Source organism: Neovison vison, chromosome 11 (assembly GCF_020171115.1).
Source record: "Neovison vison isolate M4711 chromosome 11, ASM_NN_V1, whole genome shotgun sequence".
In the NCBI taxonomy this organism is placed as follows: Eukaryota; Metazoa; Chordata; class Mammalia; order Carnivora; family Mustelidae; genus Neogale; species Neogale vison.
In genome coordinates this window covers 201,706,907-201,723,932 of record NC_058101.1, presented here as the reverse complement: position 1 = coordinate 201,723,932, position 17,026 = coordinate 201,706,907, and the positions used below count along the sequence as shown (strand labels likewise).

At 38.4% G+C, this 17,026-nt stretch overlaps 1 long non-coding RNA gene across 7 annotated transcripts in view; it reads left to right on the top strand.

Annotated features, from left to right (window-relative positions):
* Positions 1-1,078: 1,078 nt before the first annotated feature.
* The window catches only part of LOC122890009, a 74,039-nt gene continuing 58,091 nt past the window's right edge, over positions 1,079-17,026 (top strand). For 6 of the 7 annotated variants that reach the window (XR_006381013.1, XR_006381010.1, XR_006381015.1 and 3 more), the window contains exons 1-2: positions 4,345-5,132; positions 14,573-14,692. This is a non-coding gene — a long non-coding RNA (uncharacterized LOC122890009). Of the gene's footprint in view, positions 1,107-4,344; positions 5,133-14,572; positions 14,693-17,026 lie in introns of those variants that run through there. The other variant, XR_006381011.1, reaches the window with a different exon arrangement.

Sequence of the window (17,026 nt, the reverse complement as noted above, 5' to 3'; positions counted from 1 at the left end):
ATTAGGCATCCAACCAGATCTAAGCAGGAAATTAAGTGCCTCATCAGCCTGTTCAGAATTTTATAAAACTATAACCAACTTTGGGGGGAGCTTATTAGATCCCATCCAGAGGTAACTCGAATAAGTGACCTTGGTTTTCTTCTCTTCGGTGATCTTACATTCAACATAGTATGAAAAATTGGCAGTAGGGAAATGTAGGATGTGAGGGGAATATATTAATACACATAAAGATTTGGATATTTGATCCAGTAGGTTGTGTCCGTAACTTAACTGTGCTCTGAGTTTGTTTTATGTGGAACTAAAAACCTTGAAAACCAGCTAACAAAAATGAAAAATATTTATAAATGCATTTGGAACACTTTAAAAGCAATCTAACAATAAGTTTGCAACTGAAATGTGTAAATCAGAATGTAATAGCTTATTTTATAAATTGGTTCTCATAGAACTTAGACACTGTGGCACCATTATGGGACCACCAGAATGACTCCACTTAAGAATGCAAAGAAGTTTGGAAGTTTCTCATGATTCCTGATATTATTTGATTACATCTAATATTTTTAATTAAGTTTTAACAATCCTACAATTAATTCAGTGTTGAGATACATATCTATTGATGCACATGTAAATTATAAATACATATAAATATAAGTGAGTATATATTCATTTAAAGACCTTTTGAAAATTGGATCTGAGCACTAGCTGCTGGTCATAAAATAGAAATACTAATATTAGTGCCCATAAAAATAAAGAGTTAATGTCGGGGACCGCCTCCGGCTGGGAAAGTCCCCGCCATTACAAGATGGCGCTTGGCTCACTGCCAGCAAAATACGCTGCAAGTAAACAACGAACGTTCTGGTGAAGCTCGCCTAAAGGAGGACATAGTCATTGGTTGTTTCAAATTTAATCAGCATAGTAACAGGACTCTCATTGGCTCTCCCCATTGTTTGGCCCCTTATTGGTCACCCTGCTCGCTGATTGGTCATGTAAACGTATATAAGTGTGGAGACTTGGGGAAATAGAGAGAAGATACACCAGAACCAGGGCTTCTTGTCGTCCTTGTGGGTCGAGGGCGACAAATGGTGCCGAGACCCGGGAACCGTTAACGAGTAAGTAAACCTTGCAAGGAGAAAAACCGCAGGTAAGCGGGGAAGGAACCACGATTAAAGTGGTGGGAATCTTGTACAAGACCGCAACAAGAAGCGGGGCGGCCGTAGAGCCGGGATTTTATTCCGCGGTAAAGCGGGGAGTAAAGGTCGACTGAAGTATATGCGTGTAAAAAGTTAATGTGCTAGTTAGTGTCTTTAACGTCCGCGTCTGTGTGTTCATAATGGGATCTGAAGTATCTAAAGTGCGGTTGGAAGGGTCTCTAAAAGACCTGCTGAAAGCCAATGGAACTCCACTAAAAGCAAAAACTGCTCGGGCCTTTTTGAAACAGTGGAAAAGGTGGCTCCATGGTTCCTAGATGAAGGCTTGCTAAACATACCTCAGTGGGACCACCTGTGATCCAGGGTTTGGCCCATGTGAAACCTATTAATGCCTCGGGGCCATATCAACCTTTTAAGTTGCCCAGGTGCACCAATAACAGGGTATGGCCACCGGAGTGGTCTGGATGTCAGAGTACCTTGCGCTCAGTTTACATCAATGAAATGCATAGCTTTACATTCACTCCACGATTTCCTACTTATAAAAATAATACCTTTACAGGGTACAATTATTCCTTTCAAAATCCTAAGCAAGGCAATCCCTCCTCTCCCTTTGATGCATGGCAGGTCTGTAACTTGCTAGGAGCATGTACTGATATCTCAGCAGTGTCCATGTTAAATGGTGGCAAATTCCTCAACTGTTCTTATAAACAAAATGACTCTAGTACCTTGGAGACAACAGTTAATGTGTCTTGTCCCAATAATATTACTTATCAGTCCACTCCAATATGGGTCTCACCACCGTTCCTTTTCCTCGTAACAAATGCTAGCAAGCTGAATGATATGTTGAATTGCACTAAGAATTGCTATCTTTCCCAGTGCTGGAATGTCACGGCCTTCAAGCTGGCTGTGATTATGCGTATCCCTACCCATGTTCCTATCCCAGTTTCCATTCCAGATGACAAGTTACCGGTGGTGCTATCCAGAAAGAAGAGAGATTTTGGTATCACAGCCGCTGTTGTGACAGCATTGGCTATATCTACATCAGCTGCCACGGCAGCAGCAGTCTCGCTTGCTGCAACTATACCCACTGCAGAAGCTGTGAACACCCTTGCAGAAGGAACGGCGGCTGCCCTTCAAACACACTCAGATCAATGCACATCTGCAAGCAGGAATCCTGATAGTCAACCAGAGAGTGGATTTGGTTCAAGAACAAGTGGACATATTGGGGGCCCTATTGGGACTGGGATGTATAGCGCCCTTCCCAATTTGTGTAACTCCCATAGCCTATGCTAATATGAGTGACTTACAGAATGTCTCCCGACAGCTCTCCCAGTATTTGCAGGGTGCTTGGTCTGATGATTTTCAAAATTTCACACGAATCCTTCTGGCTGAGATAACTCAAGTAAATAGTACGCGTATGCAACCAGCTTCCCTCCCAGAGCTATTTCAAATATTCAGCAATATGTTCCAGTTCACCAAACAATGGGCTGGCGCAATTGGTCTTCTTGTCCTCCTTCTTATTGGCATTCTGCTTCTATTCAGAAAAGTTCGCCAATGGAGAGCACAGCAGCGAGAGCAGAGCCGAGCTGTAGTACAAGCCCTTATGTCAATAGAGGCTGGGACATCTCCCCACATATGGCTAAGCATGCTAGATCGGTAGTCAAAGACGGGTAAGATCAGTAGAGAAACATACCAACCTAAGTCAGGGCAGAGATCATCGATATCTTGTGTCTGATGACAGGTAAGGATGTTTTCTGCTACTGACGACCTAAGACAGGCACGATCTCTGCCATAAAACAAAAAAGGGGGAGATGTCGGGGACCGCCTCCGGCCGGGAAAGTCCCCGCCATTACAAGATGGCACTTGGCTCACTGCCAGCAGAATACGCTGCAAGTAAACAACGAACGTTCTGGTGAAGCTCGCCTAAAGGAGGACATAGTCATTGGCTGTTTCAAATTTAATCAGCATAGTAACAGGACTCTCATTGGCTCTCCCCATTGTTTGGCCCCTTATTGGTGACCCTGCTCGCTGATTGGTCATGTAAACGTATATAAGTGTGTAGACTTGGGGAAATAGAGAGAAGATACACCAGAACCAGGGCTTCTTGTCGTCCCTGCAGGTCGAGGGCGACAAGTTAAATGAGATTCCTAAGCAAATGTCAAAGGTCTGGTGTTTTGTCTGTTGTTTTATTCGTTACAGTTTACACATAGAATGTTACCTAAGCTGTTAAGTATGTTAGCTATTTTAAAATGTCTACTTCCTCCCATTACATCTTTTAAGGTAAGTACTACTGTGGGCACATACTAATTGTGACATCCTTTGCACCTCTTTGCTAGTAATTGAATTCTAAACATTTGGGTAAAAACAGTACAGTACTAGTGAGAGTTTAAGCCAAGGACGAGGCCTCAGGCACTGTTGTGCTCTCTTCTAGTGAGTCTTTTCACATAAAAAATAAGTATTCCTTTTCCACTTCCAACCTTTTGGGACCTGGCAAATTTTTAAGAAGAGGCCTCAAATCAGAAAGGATTATGAAGCTATGTCTGCTACGTTAGCTGGCATCTTATGTTTTGTTTGTTTTTGTGGAAATTAAAAATTTGGTTTGTTTTTCACTGAGATCATTGGTGGTGAGCACTAAGTCACTTACTGATCCTCAGTTCATAGCTCCTTGTATTTCCCTTGAACTTTATCTGTCTCCGATGAGCAAAATATAGATGATAGTCCAGCCTACAAATCATTTTGTTGTGCCAAGTTTTAATAAACTACTCAAGCACCACCTTCAATCAGGGATTAAAGAAGTCCAAAATCCTGGAGGCATTACTTAGAAAAAAAGACCCTAGAGCAGTAGAGCCAAATAGAAATACAGCGCACACGACAACCACCAGCGAAGTTTTAAACATTTAGTAGCTACATGAAAAGTCAAAAGAGAGAGGCAAAATTAACTTTAAAAATCTATTTATCCCAATGTAGATATGCAAAATATTATCACTTTTATTATTACACATTAATTACACAGAAGTCAGCTTATTCTTAAAATGCATTCAGCTTCACTGCCTGTTCAAGGTATAAAACATTTTTTTCTCTCTACTATGTTAAAATCCTAATGGGTGTGTGTGTCAGTCCATCCAACAGTTCTGCCCCCCGCGTGTCAAAATTCCAGTTCAGCAGGTCCAGAGAAAAACGTGACTGGGCAAGTGAGCAGTTTAAACTCTTGGTTTAACAGTGGTCAAAAAGTTTTTCAAATTATTTTTCCTGTTGATGTGAGTCAGGGACGAAGAATGACCAGACCCCCAAGTCTGAACCACTTTGTTCTCTCTCAAGAGATAGAATGAAGCCTGTGCTTGTGTGAGGGCAGAAGAGTTACTTTTTACATACGATGTGCCAGAGTTATACACAGTAGTTCATATCTGGGATATTTCTTCTATCCTGCTGTCTTGTCTTTGACAGCGTGGGACATATTAATTATTTGTTTTAGTAAGTGTTACTATCAGATAGAACATGTCCCAAATCGCTGCTCTTTTTGTTCATCACTTTATTTTTTGGATGCACTCATCCATGGATTTCTTTATCTTTTCTTGGGTGTTTGAGGTTCGCTCATCATCTCCTCGGGGCACAGCATCCCATCACCTTTGGTAAAAGGCTCGTGTCTTATATTAAATAACCATTTTCCCTTCATCTTCATCTCACCCCACCTGAACACTTGCATTCTGATGTGTTTAATATATAGCATTGGATTTGTATATATCCTTGAAAAGTACATAGTGCTGATTTGAATACTGTCTTTAATTCATTTAATTGTTATTGAGCTGTGACTCTCATTGCTGCTTACGCACTTTCTGTCTCAACAGGTGACGAGAGACTCAGCACTTCAAGTTCTGCAGGTGGCCTAGCTGGAGACCCAGAAGAGCCTAAGGCAGGGTTTCAGTCCTGGTCTAAGCTGTAGACAGCAGACTTCTCAGCCTACGTAATTGAGTGAGCGAGTTCCTTATAGTAAGTCTCTTTATATTTCTGTCTCTTTCTAGGAGAGCTGGTGGTGGGTGTGTGTGTGCGCGCGCGTGCGTACACATATATACATACACATATACACAGATCTCCTATGGCGGTTTCTCTGGAGAAACCACATTAATATGGGTTTTGACCTAAGGGTAGTTGTAGAACAATAGCATGTTAAGGATGAGTTTTCCAAATTGGTTCTGGGATTTTTGGAATTGGCTCTCTAAGATGTCTAATATGATTAGATTAAAATGGTAAGTCTATTACCAGTTGTAAACCATGACCCATGACATGACTTGGCAATAGAAACATGCAAAATATCTCTGTTGGATCCTTGTAATCAACCAGTTATAAAAAGCAAGGAGCTGGGTGATTACATTTGTTCTGTTGAAATGTTTTTGGAAAATTAACAGATATAATGAGATTGGCTGATATCTCCTCGGGTCACTGGAGACAGTGGTAAAAGAGAAGGATAAGCCCAGGGATTCAGATTCCAAGCCCAAGTGATGCGAAGTTGGCCTGACAGACGTGCTTATGTTCTGAGCCTCCAGGCTGAGATTTGCAGGACATCACTCTGAACCCCATCCTGTGACTGGCTGAACTGCAAAGCAAGTTGAACTATTAACCTCACAGGGCATCTACTCTTAAAGGGAGGGCACTGACTGGGAAAGAAATGGATGTAGTACATTGGATTGAGGATGTGTGGAAAGAACCCCAGATGAACCTGTGGGAAGAAACTAGAGACAACCCCTAAATTCGGATGAGTCTTCGTTGCAGGGAAAATGGCCTCCCTACACCCAGCACTTGGTGCTTCTCTACCGCCATTGCCTATGGAAACTGTAATGGCCTCCCCTGAGGTAACCTCCATGCAAGACACTGCTGGTTCTCCTCAGGACTTCACCACCCCTCTGTTCGTCTAAACCTGTAGCTGTACTCAAAGCCCGGTAGGACTGTCAAGGTGAGGTACGACATGTGAGCCGTGCAGAGTGTTGTACACCAAAGAAACCACTTGAGTTTCTCCTTTATGCAGACAGAAATCCAGGAAACACATGTGAGAATGTATGTAGAGGGTGTGCAGTAATGGTAAAGGAACATACAGTTGGATTAGGGCTAACTTACTGAGAGCAGCTCACTCGACCGAAGTTCTGCACTTAATGTTGCAGCTCAGGAAGGTAGGATGAAGTGTAACAGTTCGTGGAACAGGCTGGATGAAACTTGGATCAAAAGCTGGCCCAAGGTGGTCAGCAGACACAGTAAAGACGTTCGTCTTCACTTATCAGAGAAATGCAAATCAAAACCACAGTGAGATACCATCTCACACCTGTCAGAATGGCTAAAATCAGCAGTGTGAGAAACAACAGGTGCTGGCGAGGGTGTGGAGAAACCGGAACCGTGGTACACTATTGGTGGGAATGCAAACTGGTGCAGCCGCTATGGAAAACAACAGGGAGGATCCTCAGAAAGTTAAGAGTAGAACTGCTTTATGGTCTATCAGTTGCACTACTGAGTATTTACCCAAAGGATACAAAAATATAGATTCAAAGGGGCACTTGCAACCTGATGTTTTTTTTATAGCAGCATTATTTACAAAAACCAAGATACAGAAGCAGCCCAAATGTCTCTATCAATTTATGAATGGGTAAAGATGTGGTATGTATATATAATGGAATATTAGCCATAAAAAAGAACAAAAACTTTCTGTTTGCAACAACATGGATGGAGCTAGAGAGTATAAGACTTAGCACACTAAGTCTGAAAAAGACAAATACCATATGATTTCACTCATGTGGAATTTAAGAAACAAAGCAAATGAGCAAAGGGGGAAAAAAGAGATAGGGAAACCAAGAAATAGATTCTTAACTCTGGAGAACAAACTGATGGTTACAGAAGGGATGAGTGAAATAGGGGACTGTCCAGGTGAGCACTGGGTGATTAAAATAAATCAGAAAAACAAAAATGCCTGCCCACAGTGAGTGACTTGCCTTAGTTTAATAAGAGGAACAGATTGAGCAGCTTAGAAAGATGGAATGTTAGGGTGGGTTTATCTTTTAAGACTGACTCACCCACATTGGGAGTGTCCAGACCTCTCACCAATACTGTGAGAAGTCAATTTGTGAGGAGAGTCTCAGAGTCCTTGAAAAGCAATGCAAACACTCTTCTCTCTAGGTCAGACCTCCAGGGGAACCAGGATATACTGGGAGTAATTGGATCCCAAAGCGACGAGAGCCACATAGCATTACTCAACCAGGCAAGGCAAGGTGGGCATGGCTACCATAATGGAGGACAGAGTCAAAGCAGCAATCAGAATATTCTGACTCTCTCAGACCGATGGCATTGGCTAATTGATCATGATGCTCCTAGAAGTAAAATAGGAAGCCTACTGAATTCTCGATGTGTATAAGCAGAAAATTTCTATGTCCAGTGAACAAAAGTCTAACCTGAATCATTAAAACAGTGAGTCGTAGCCCCTGAATCAATTCCCAGCCTTCAGCCAGTTAATAGACATAAAACCTCTTAAATAAAAGGCAGACCGGGTCCCCTTGAACAAGGACTGTGCTGTAAGAATGGATAGTCTTCATCTGTTTCCTAGGCTTCCCCAAAAGGTCTTACATCCTTTTCCCAAGGTAACTGTGCATTGGGGAAAAGGGACTGCTGTATTCTTGCTCTGAATTGTCAATTCCAGGAGATCCAAAATATCACTGATCTACCTGTCAGAGCAGGAACTTATGAAGGTCAAGTGGTCAATGCAGTTTGGGCTTAGATTCATCTTACATGGGGCCAAATGGGTCCCCAGACCATTCTGTGATTATTTCCCAAGTTCTGGAGGGCGTAAGTGGAATAGATATACTCAGTAACTGACAGAATCCCATATGGGTTCCTTGACCTGTGGTTTGAGAACTATTATGATGAGAAAGGCCAAGTGGAAGCAACTACAACCACCTCTTCCTAGGGAAATAGTAAGCCTAAAATAATACTGCATTGCCGGAAGGGTTGTAGAGATTGGTGCCATCATCAAGGGCTTGAAAGATGCCGGGGTGGTGATGCCCACCACATCCCCATTCAGTCTGTGTACTTGGACTGTGCAGAGGACAGATGGAACTTGGAGAATTATGGTGGATTATCATCAACTTAACCAGGTGGTGACTCCAACTGCAGCTGCTCGACCAGGTGTGGCTTCATTGCTTGAGGGAATTAATGTATCACCTGGTATCCGATACGACCTGGAAAACCCTTTTTTATTGAGACCTATTAGTAAAGACCTTCAGAAGCAGTTTTCTTTCTGCTCGCATGACCAGTTATATACCTGCACTGCCTTACCTCAGGGGTTTATCTGTTCTCTGCTTCATAATTTAATTTATAGGGGTGCCTGACTGGCTCAGTGGGTTAAACATCCAATTCTTGATTTTGGCTTAGGTCATGATCTCAGGGTCATGAGTTCAAGCCCCGCGTCTGGCTCCACACTCAGTGCGGAATCTGCTTTGAGAGTCTTGCCCCGTTCCTCTCTCCCTCTGTCCTTGGCTTGCATATGCACATGCTCTTTCTCTCTCCCAAATAAATAAATGGATTTAAAAAAATAATAATTTAGTTTTCAGAGATCCTGACTACCTTTGCTTCCACAAGGTATCATACTGATCCATTGCATTGATGTCGTTATGCAGAATAGACACACTGAGCAAGAAATTGCAGTGAAAGAAAAGCCACATATCCACAACAGGCATTTGTTGATTTCAAATTACCATACATATATGGACGCATTTGCTACATTTAGCCTTAGATGTGTTGTCTTCTTGGGAGTTGGATTGTTAGAGAAGATACAGGTTTAGGACAGAGATTTTGGAAAACAGTTGAAATATCTTTGAGTTACATAGTCTTTTTTTTAAATTGCAGTAATAAAGCGATTTCCCTTTTTCTAGTTGGACTTTCAGGTTTGCAGTAAAAAGACATATCATGACTTGTTTTTCTGTGGCTGATCCATTCCTCTTTTTGAATCCGTTGGTTATAAAGATTTCTAATTTCACAACCATCATTTCGGGTTTGACCATCACAATATATGTCATGTTCCTTAGATTGATGATTGCTTGAATTCCAGAGGGAAGTTAGAGAACAGTGAATCTAATCTTACTAACTTCTGGTCGTCATAATCTAGAAGACTGCAGAAATTTCATAATCTACAAAAAGACAGACCCATGCATGTATCAAAAGCATGAAATACAGTAATGTATTCTTTGTTAATATACAAATGAATGAATGAGAACAAGGTTAAAAACTATAGGTTTTAACAACAAATAAGGTTTGTTTTCTTAGAAAGTGGGGGAGGGAGATGTATATCTTCTGGGATATTTGCTTCCCACAAAAATGGAAGGTTCTAGGAAGGTAAATGACCTCTGTATTATTAGTTACAAGGAACTTGCTGGTAAGTGGAGCTGATTATTTAGAATAGGGTCTTCAAACTGGAATGTACGTAGGTTCGGAGGCAGCCAGACATTGAGGAATAAATAGTCTAAGGGGATTCCTCAACGTTCATGACACAATTTTCTTAATGTGCTTAGCTCCCACCTGCTCCTTCATCACTCTGCTTTCAAAAAAACTGCCTTATCACACCGTAGAAGAGAAGCCCTGACTTCTCACCTACTTTGACATATGGTGCAGTGTCCTGTGGTGTCTAAAATTTCCTTGTATGTAACAGATACTTCTCCGTCGGCAGGGGGTGGGGAAGGAGTGAATGACTTTAACAACTGGGAGATATAACCTTTTGAAGGTCCGTTGTTTTCCATATCTTTAAACAATTTGAAGGAAGATTGGGTTTTCATCCAGTAGATCATTAAAAATATCTTTGATTATAAATTACCGTGTGATTTGTGACTGTTAAAAAAAAACCCTTTCATTTTCATGAATTTAAGTGAAAAATGCTTTAAACCTTTTTTTAAATTAATATTTATGTTTTATACTTTTTTATTTTTTAAAGATTTTATTTATTGACAGATCACAAGTAGGCAGAGAGGCAGGCAGAGAAAGAGAGGAGGAATCAGGTTCCCTGCTGAGCAGAGAGCCTGATGTGGCGCTCGATCCCAGGACCACGGGATCCTGACCTGAGCTTTAACCCACTGAGCCACCCAGGTGCCCCTGTCTTATACTTATTTTAAAAAGCAAAAGAGAGAATTCATGCTCAATAGCATTTCCTTGAAGCAACAAGTTCTGTTCATTAGTAGATAAAAGAATTCACTTGAAAAAAATAAGATAGGACTTTCCATCTGTTTAATAGATATATTTAAAATAGAATTTTCAGGGCACCTGGGTGGCTCAGTGGGTTAAGCCTCTGCCTTCGGCTCAGGTCAGGATCTCAGGGTCCTGGGATCAAGTCCCTCATGGGCGCTCTGCTCAGCAAGGAGCCTGCTTCCCACCCCTCTCTCTGCCTGCCTCTCTGCCTACTTGTGAGCTTTCTCTCTGTGTCAAATAAATAAAATCTTAAAATAAATAAAATAAAATAGAATTTTCTCTTTAAAATTATTAAAGTTAGTGACATATTAATACTTTACTGATACTAATAAAATTGCAATGATAAATCAATCCAGAAGAGATATTTAGGCCTAATTATTATAAAGCATTTTAAAAAATGCTTATAATATATGTATATGGTTTTGATTTAGAAAAATAGGATAGTGTAATCAGTAAAATAGTTTTGAGCATGAAATATTTCATGAAAATAAAATCCTATGGAGAAAATAGAGTGGAGATATGGAGAGAAAATAAGTAATATAAGATTTCTGGCTTTTAAAGATACTCATATCTCTATGTATAGATACAGATGTTGAATAAGTAGTAGTATCAAAACCTAGTATATTTTGATTCTGTTGGATACATTTATGTGCAGTTCATTGTAAAGAGCAAATATTTGCAGTTGGCCAACAATTTCATCATTTACAACCATTTAAATTTTAACAAAATTTTAAATATCTTGATAACAGCAGGTCAAGTAATACATAGGCTTTCAAAATGCTTCGAGTAGTTTAATCAAGCAAATAGTTGTGGTGTCAAGTGCTTTACAAGATATTAGGAGTGCAAAATCAAGAGTGCACAGATGGAAAGAGAAAAAGATAGTACCCAGAACAGCAAAGGGAAATATTTATGCTGAGAAAAGACATAGAACATTAGGAGAAGCAGAAGATGGCTTAATGAGTAAATGAAACCTTCTTTCGCCTCCTCAAGGAATAATTGGGTGGAAGTGAGGCAGAATAAAATGAGTTTAAGATTTGACATCAGAATTAAGAATAATTCCTGTACTATTACATATTAACTCTTTAACTATGTACCAGTCACAGGTGAGACTCGATTTTCCCAAATGTAAACAGGAAATCTGCCTCTATGGCTTATTAAAGACTGAACATGGTGATAAATACGACTCACCTCTACTAGCTTGAGGAATATTTATTAAATTAATGAGAATTCCAATAATTAGGAATACAGTACACTTTTTATTATGTCCTATTGGAGGCATACATTTTTTTTTGGTCAGTGCCCCAATTAAAGAATCTTAATTAGGAATTGTTTGTACTAGCAATCACAAATCTGTGTGGACTTTGCATAGCATCTGCTCATTGGATTAATGCCCAGAAAAAAAGATGGAATATTCACTGTTTCATACACCTGAACACTTTCTCTTTGGTAAGAAAGAGGAATGCATTGATGATGCCAATAATATGTCATATACATGAAATTATTAGGTGTGTTAAAATCTTAATGCTTAAAAATACACATTGTTAGCATCTATATGTAAAATATTTAAAATGTATCCTTCTGACATTTAATTTGCCATAAGGGAAAGCTGTGCCAATTAGAAATGCTGGTTAGCCAATGACTGTAGAACACTCAACCTATATTTTTGCCAGACTCATAGTTAATATTGAAAAAGATGATAAACATATCATCTTATGAGACCAAAATACCAAACGTGATTGAATTATTTCTAAGGATTGCTCAGCACTTGAGAACATGTCTAATCAGAGTTCTGAGATACAAAAGTATTATTATTTGAAAAAGAAATTATCCTACCTATTGTGTGTCAGGCAACTGTAATTTGACTGAGTAGCAAAACACCTTCCCAGCTGTTAGCGGGTAGCATTGAACAATAGTAATTTTTGTTGCAATAAAATAGCATTAATACCCAAAAGATTGTTATTTCTTCTGCTGAGTTCACAACAATAAAAGCATTCATTCACATCCTCTAAAATTTGGTAACATAATTATGTAACCCATTTCAAAATAATTTTTTTTTATTTTGAACTTTGCAGATGCTGCTATCCTAAGAGATGCTATTCTATATTGAAATGCGGTACACAAATTTGGAAATACTAACTGGACCTCAGTTAGCAGTTGTTTTCTGAGACTTTGACCTGAACCTTATGCTAAAGATGAAACTGAGTAACCTTTTTGTTTGCTCAAGGTCATTGTCTATTCTGCATTCTAGAAATATGGGAAAGGAAAACCATGTCTTTGGCCAACAGTTGGAGGCCCCTTTATGCATCCTTACCTGAGCATCAAAGATCCTGAGACAAAATGTGATAAATTAGCTACTCAGATAATCAGGACTTGTCTCCTTTGCTGTATATTTTTATAAGTAAATTTCAGTCCTTTCTTTTAAATGAAACAAAGTAAGATAGTTCACCAGTAATTGGTTAACTTTAAATTATTTTTTATTAAGTTTCTAGGAAATTCAGCTTAAATTATTAAGGAATTAAAGATAAAACATGGTCAAAATGTTTACAAAAATCAGTGTTTTGTTTATTCCTATTATTTAGGTGAAAAATACCTAACATTTGAAGGAATACTTTTCCTGGTGTGACACAAACTTTATTGGATTTAAACACAGAATTAGAGAGTTTTTTTTAATGTCCTAATAATAGCTCCAAAACCATCATGGGTATACCTTCATTAGATTTTATCCTTTTTATAGCTAGTTCTTATCATCCTTTCCCAGAAAAGTACTCAAGTTGCTTTCAAGTTCTTTTTTCTCTTAACAATTTTCTTTGTTTATTGACTTACTTATAGTCCGTAAGAAACCAAATAGCCAAAGCAAACACTGAAAGTTTGTAACAAGTGATATATTTATGATTAATAGTACAAAAGTTAAAATCTGTGGTATCTTACGTATGTATAAATGCTGAATATATCAGTCATGACAAATACTCAAATATTTGAGTATCATGATATATAACTATAGCTATAGTTACACAATTGTGCAAGCTATGTTTTTCAAAGATTTTATTTATTTGTTTGACAGAGAGAGAGAGTACAAGCAGGGGGAGCAGCAGAGGGAGAGGGAGAAGCAGGTTCTCCGCTGAGCAGGGAGCCTGATGTGGGGCTCCATCCCAGGACTCTGAGATCATGACCTGAGCTGAAGGCAGACGCTTAAACATAATTTTGCAATTAGGCAAACTATTAAAAATGTATTTAGTAGTAGAATAATGTAAACATTTTTAACTAAACACTGGCATATAGCACCATTTTATAATAGCAATACCTATGCATATAAGCGAACACAATTGAATAAGTAATTTCTCATAGATTCAAGCATGCATGAAACTGGATAAGCTAAGAAACTGGAAAGGAATGAAGTTCAAAATTACTTTTGCAATTTGCAAAGCCAGGCGGCAAACTGCTGCTGAATGGATTAAGTCTCTTGAATAGTGGTGCAGGCGAGTCACAACAAAACATGTTAGTAGCTGTCAGTAGGCAATCCCTGGTTAATTCCATCTGAGTAAAGAACAGACTTCTTGAGAATCTAGTAGTTTTTAACTAGCCTTTTCACGGACAGCTCCCAGTGAAGAAACAGTTGAAGCCATTTTCCCAAGTCAATTTTTCATTCTATGGGGGAAGAAAACCCAAACCTTTTTTTCCTTCTTTTTGGGAAAAGCGTGCCCAGGCCATTCTGTTGCTTGGCAAAGCACTTGATTCAGACTGCCCCTCTTATTTTCTTATCAGTTAACAATTTGTATTAATTTCCTTAAAAATTGATGCTAGATTTTATGATAAACTCCTCTCTTCTGTGCCAGTTTTTAATTTTTCAACAGAGTAGAAAGTTTTAATCCTACAGGACCATTGAAAGGCTTTCACAGTGAAAACCTGTATCCTAGGAACTTAGATGTACCATTAATGTGTGTCACATAAATCATGTGACTTCGCATATATCCACACTACTTTTGATGCAATAAAAGTACATTGCAGGACTCCATATACTCTCACAAAAATCTTTAATATTTATAACATTACCTGGAATACAGCATTGTTTGGATTTTTTTCTTTTGATGAAAAAGTTTGCGCAAATGCGCAAATATTAAATGCACATTTGCTAAGTGTTGACAAACACATCCTTCTTTCTTACCAAGATATAACGCATTATGATAACCTAAGAAAGTTTTGTGTTTGCTTTATATTTGCAGATCACTGCTCTTCTTATAACCCCCAGAGGCAAACCACTGTTCTGATATTTCCCACCACGACATAGATTGGATATACCTACTCTGGTCATTTTTAGAGTCTTACGCTGTGCACTTCTGTGGGTAAGTCATTTTTCACTCAGCAGAGTTCTGAAATTCACCGTGTGGACCCATGTCTCAGCAATATTGCTGAGTAGCACTCTCTCATGAATACGCACGATTTGTTTATACTTTCTCCTTTTTATGAACTGCCTAGATTTTGGCAGTTTAATAATTTTTAATTATTATAAATAAAGTTGCTTGGAATGTTTTTATGCAGTGTTTTTGTACACGGGTAGACCTATAATACATATCTATAGTATGTATTATATTATATATATATAATATCTATCTATAATATATTGTATATAATATATATCCATTTACATATAGTTTTCTTTGATGAACACTGAAGTTAGGGATTTCTGTCTTATAGGCATACCTTTAGCTTTACAGGAAACTGCCAGAAGTTTTTTTCAAGTGACTTTACGTTCCCACCACCAATATTCGAGAGTTCTGTCTGTTCAGCATCCTCAGTAATATTTGGTCTCAGCAGTTTTTTTTAAGTCATTTTGGTGATTACTGTGCAGAATTTTTAGTTACTGTTTTGGATGTTTTATTTCTTCTTTTAAAAGTCATTTGGTAATCAATTTATAAAGAATACAAATAATACAGCAGAAAAGTTTTTTATGAATAGAATTATTAAAAAGAAACTTTAATAATCAAGACTTAACTTAGAAAATTGTTTTCCACGTTCGCTGTTTTTTTAAGGGACTGCTAAAAGCATCTGGGTACTCAGTTTGGACCAATTCTAACAAGTTAAAAAATTGAAAGTTGGAAAAAGTGCTATTCACAATAAAAGACAATGTGAGTAGGTATGATGTCATGAACTTTATTAGCCTCTCAATCCTTTGATCAGGACAAAGCTCTGTAAAAAACAACAGTACTCCAGAGTTATATTTATTCTATATTACTAATATGCATTTTTTCCCATTTATTTCTTTTATAATATTCAAGAAATATAACCTTGGAAAATCATTCTTAAATGGTAATGTTATGTCATCTACCTGAACACATTACTACAGTGTAGTCCACAGACTAATCTTTACAATATGGTTGAGGACAGATTTTATTGCTGTGGTGAATGGCTTCTGGACCAGAAAATGTGTAGCTTGCTTTTAAATCTTTTATAATGTTCTCTTTCTTGCTCCTACTGCGAGGGTTTGCTCATTCTTTTCTTAAAACGCTGTTCCCTTTATTGACTCAAAGATTACTATCAGATGTCACCTGTGCTACTTAACCGTATATCATAATGCCCATTAAACTATGTGCCTATGAACGTACGGAAATAATACTAAATAATGCTGGGCACAGAGGCTCAGTGCGTCCATGCATCAGTGTAAGTAATAAAATGTTTTACTGACTAGAGATGTGGTGCTTTAAGACAGGGTTACAAAAAGTCCCCAGTGCCTTCTTGAAGAGAATATGTCAAATGATTTCATTGGATAATATTGCCATGTAAACTAACAAAAATGAGAGATGTACCTAAACTATCCTTTCTCTTATTAATGTGAGACCCTCTGGAGTTTAAGAATTTGCCAAGACCCTAATTGTGTCCTTCTGTCTTTCTCAAGGAGTGACATAGCGAGGTGCAGCACATTACTGCAAATACAGGATGACTATTATAAACCATGAGAGCATGATTATTTGGTTTATAGCAGAAGAACCCTCCAGTAAGCTACCATTACTGATTAGTGAAGAGCATTGTACCACTAAAATCAACAAAGAGCTGATGAATATGCAATCCATAAAATTCGAGAGCTAAACACAAAAGTATTTCTAATTCTTACATAATGTGGCTTTAATAAGAGTCAGTATTGCAAAAGAAAAAAATAAGAGTCAATATCGCAAAACTGGTGAAAAATTTTACAATGAAAAAAAATGTGTTTAAATTAACAGATTCTACCTACACTGGAATATTGATCAGCCCTCATGGTCAGAAAGACTCTTTCAAATGTACTCTAAATGTTTTATCCTAATGTGAGGGTTAAAATTGCTTAACATCACCCACAATTTTGTTGTAGGTCTTCGTAAATATTAGGTCATTTCTTAGCCTTAGTAGCTGTTGGTAAATACAGGCCATATAAAGTTCTAAAAATAATTTAAAGCCATTTATTGTTGAAATGGTTACTTTGGTAATCATCTGGGTTCTCCCAGTACATGGTAGAATTTTCCTTTTCTACCACTTTGAAGGTGAATGTGACTACATGACTTGCTTTGGTCAAAGAACCATGATGAGCAGTGGTGTGCACCACCTCCAGACAGAGGTGTGAAGATGCAAGAAGGGGTTTTCTTAAGTCTCCTTTCTACTGCCACAGTGCCTTGCAGAGCTCTGGATACGTTCCCTCATTCATTCTG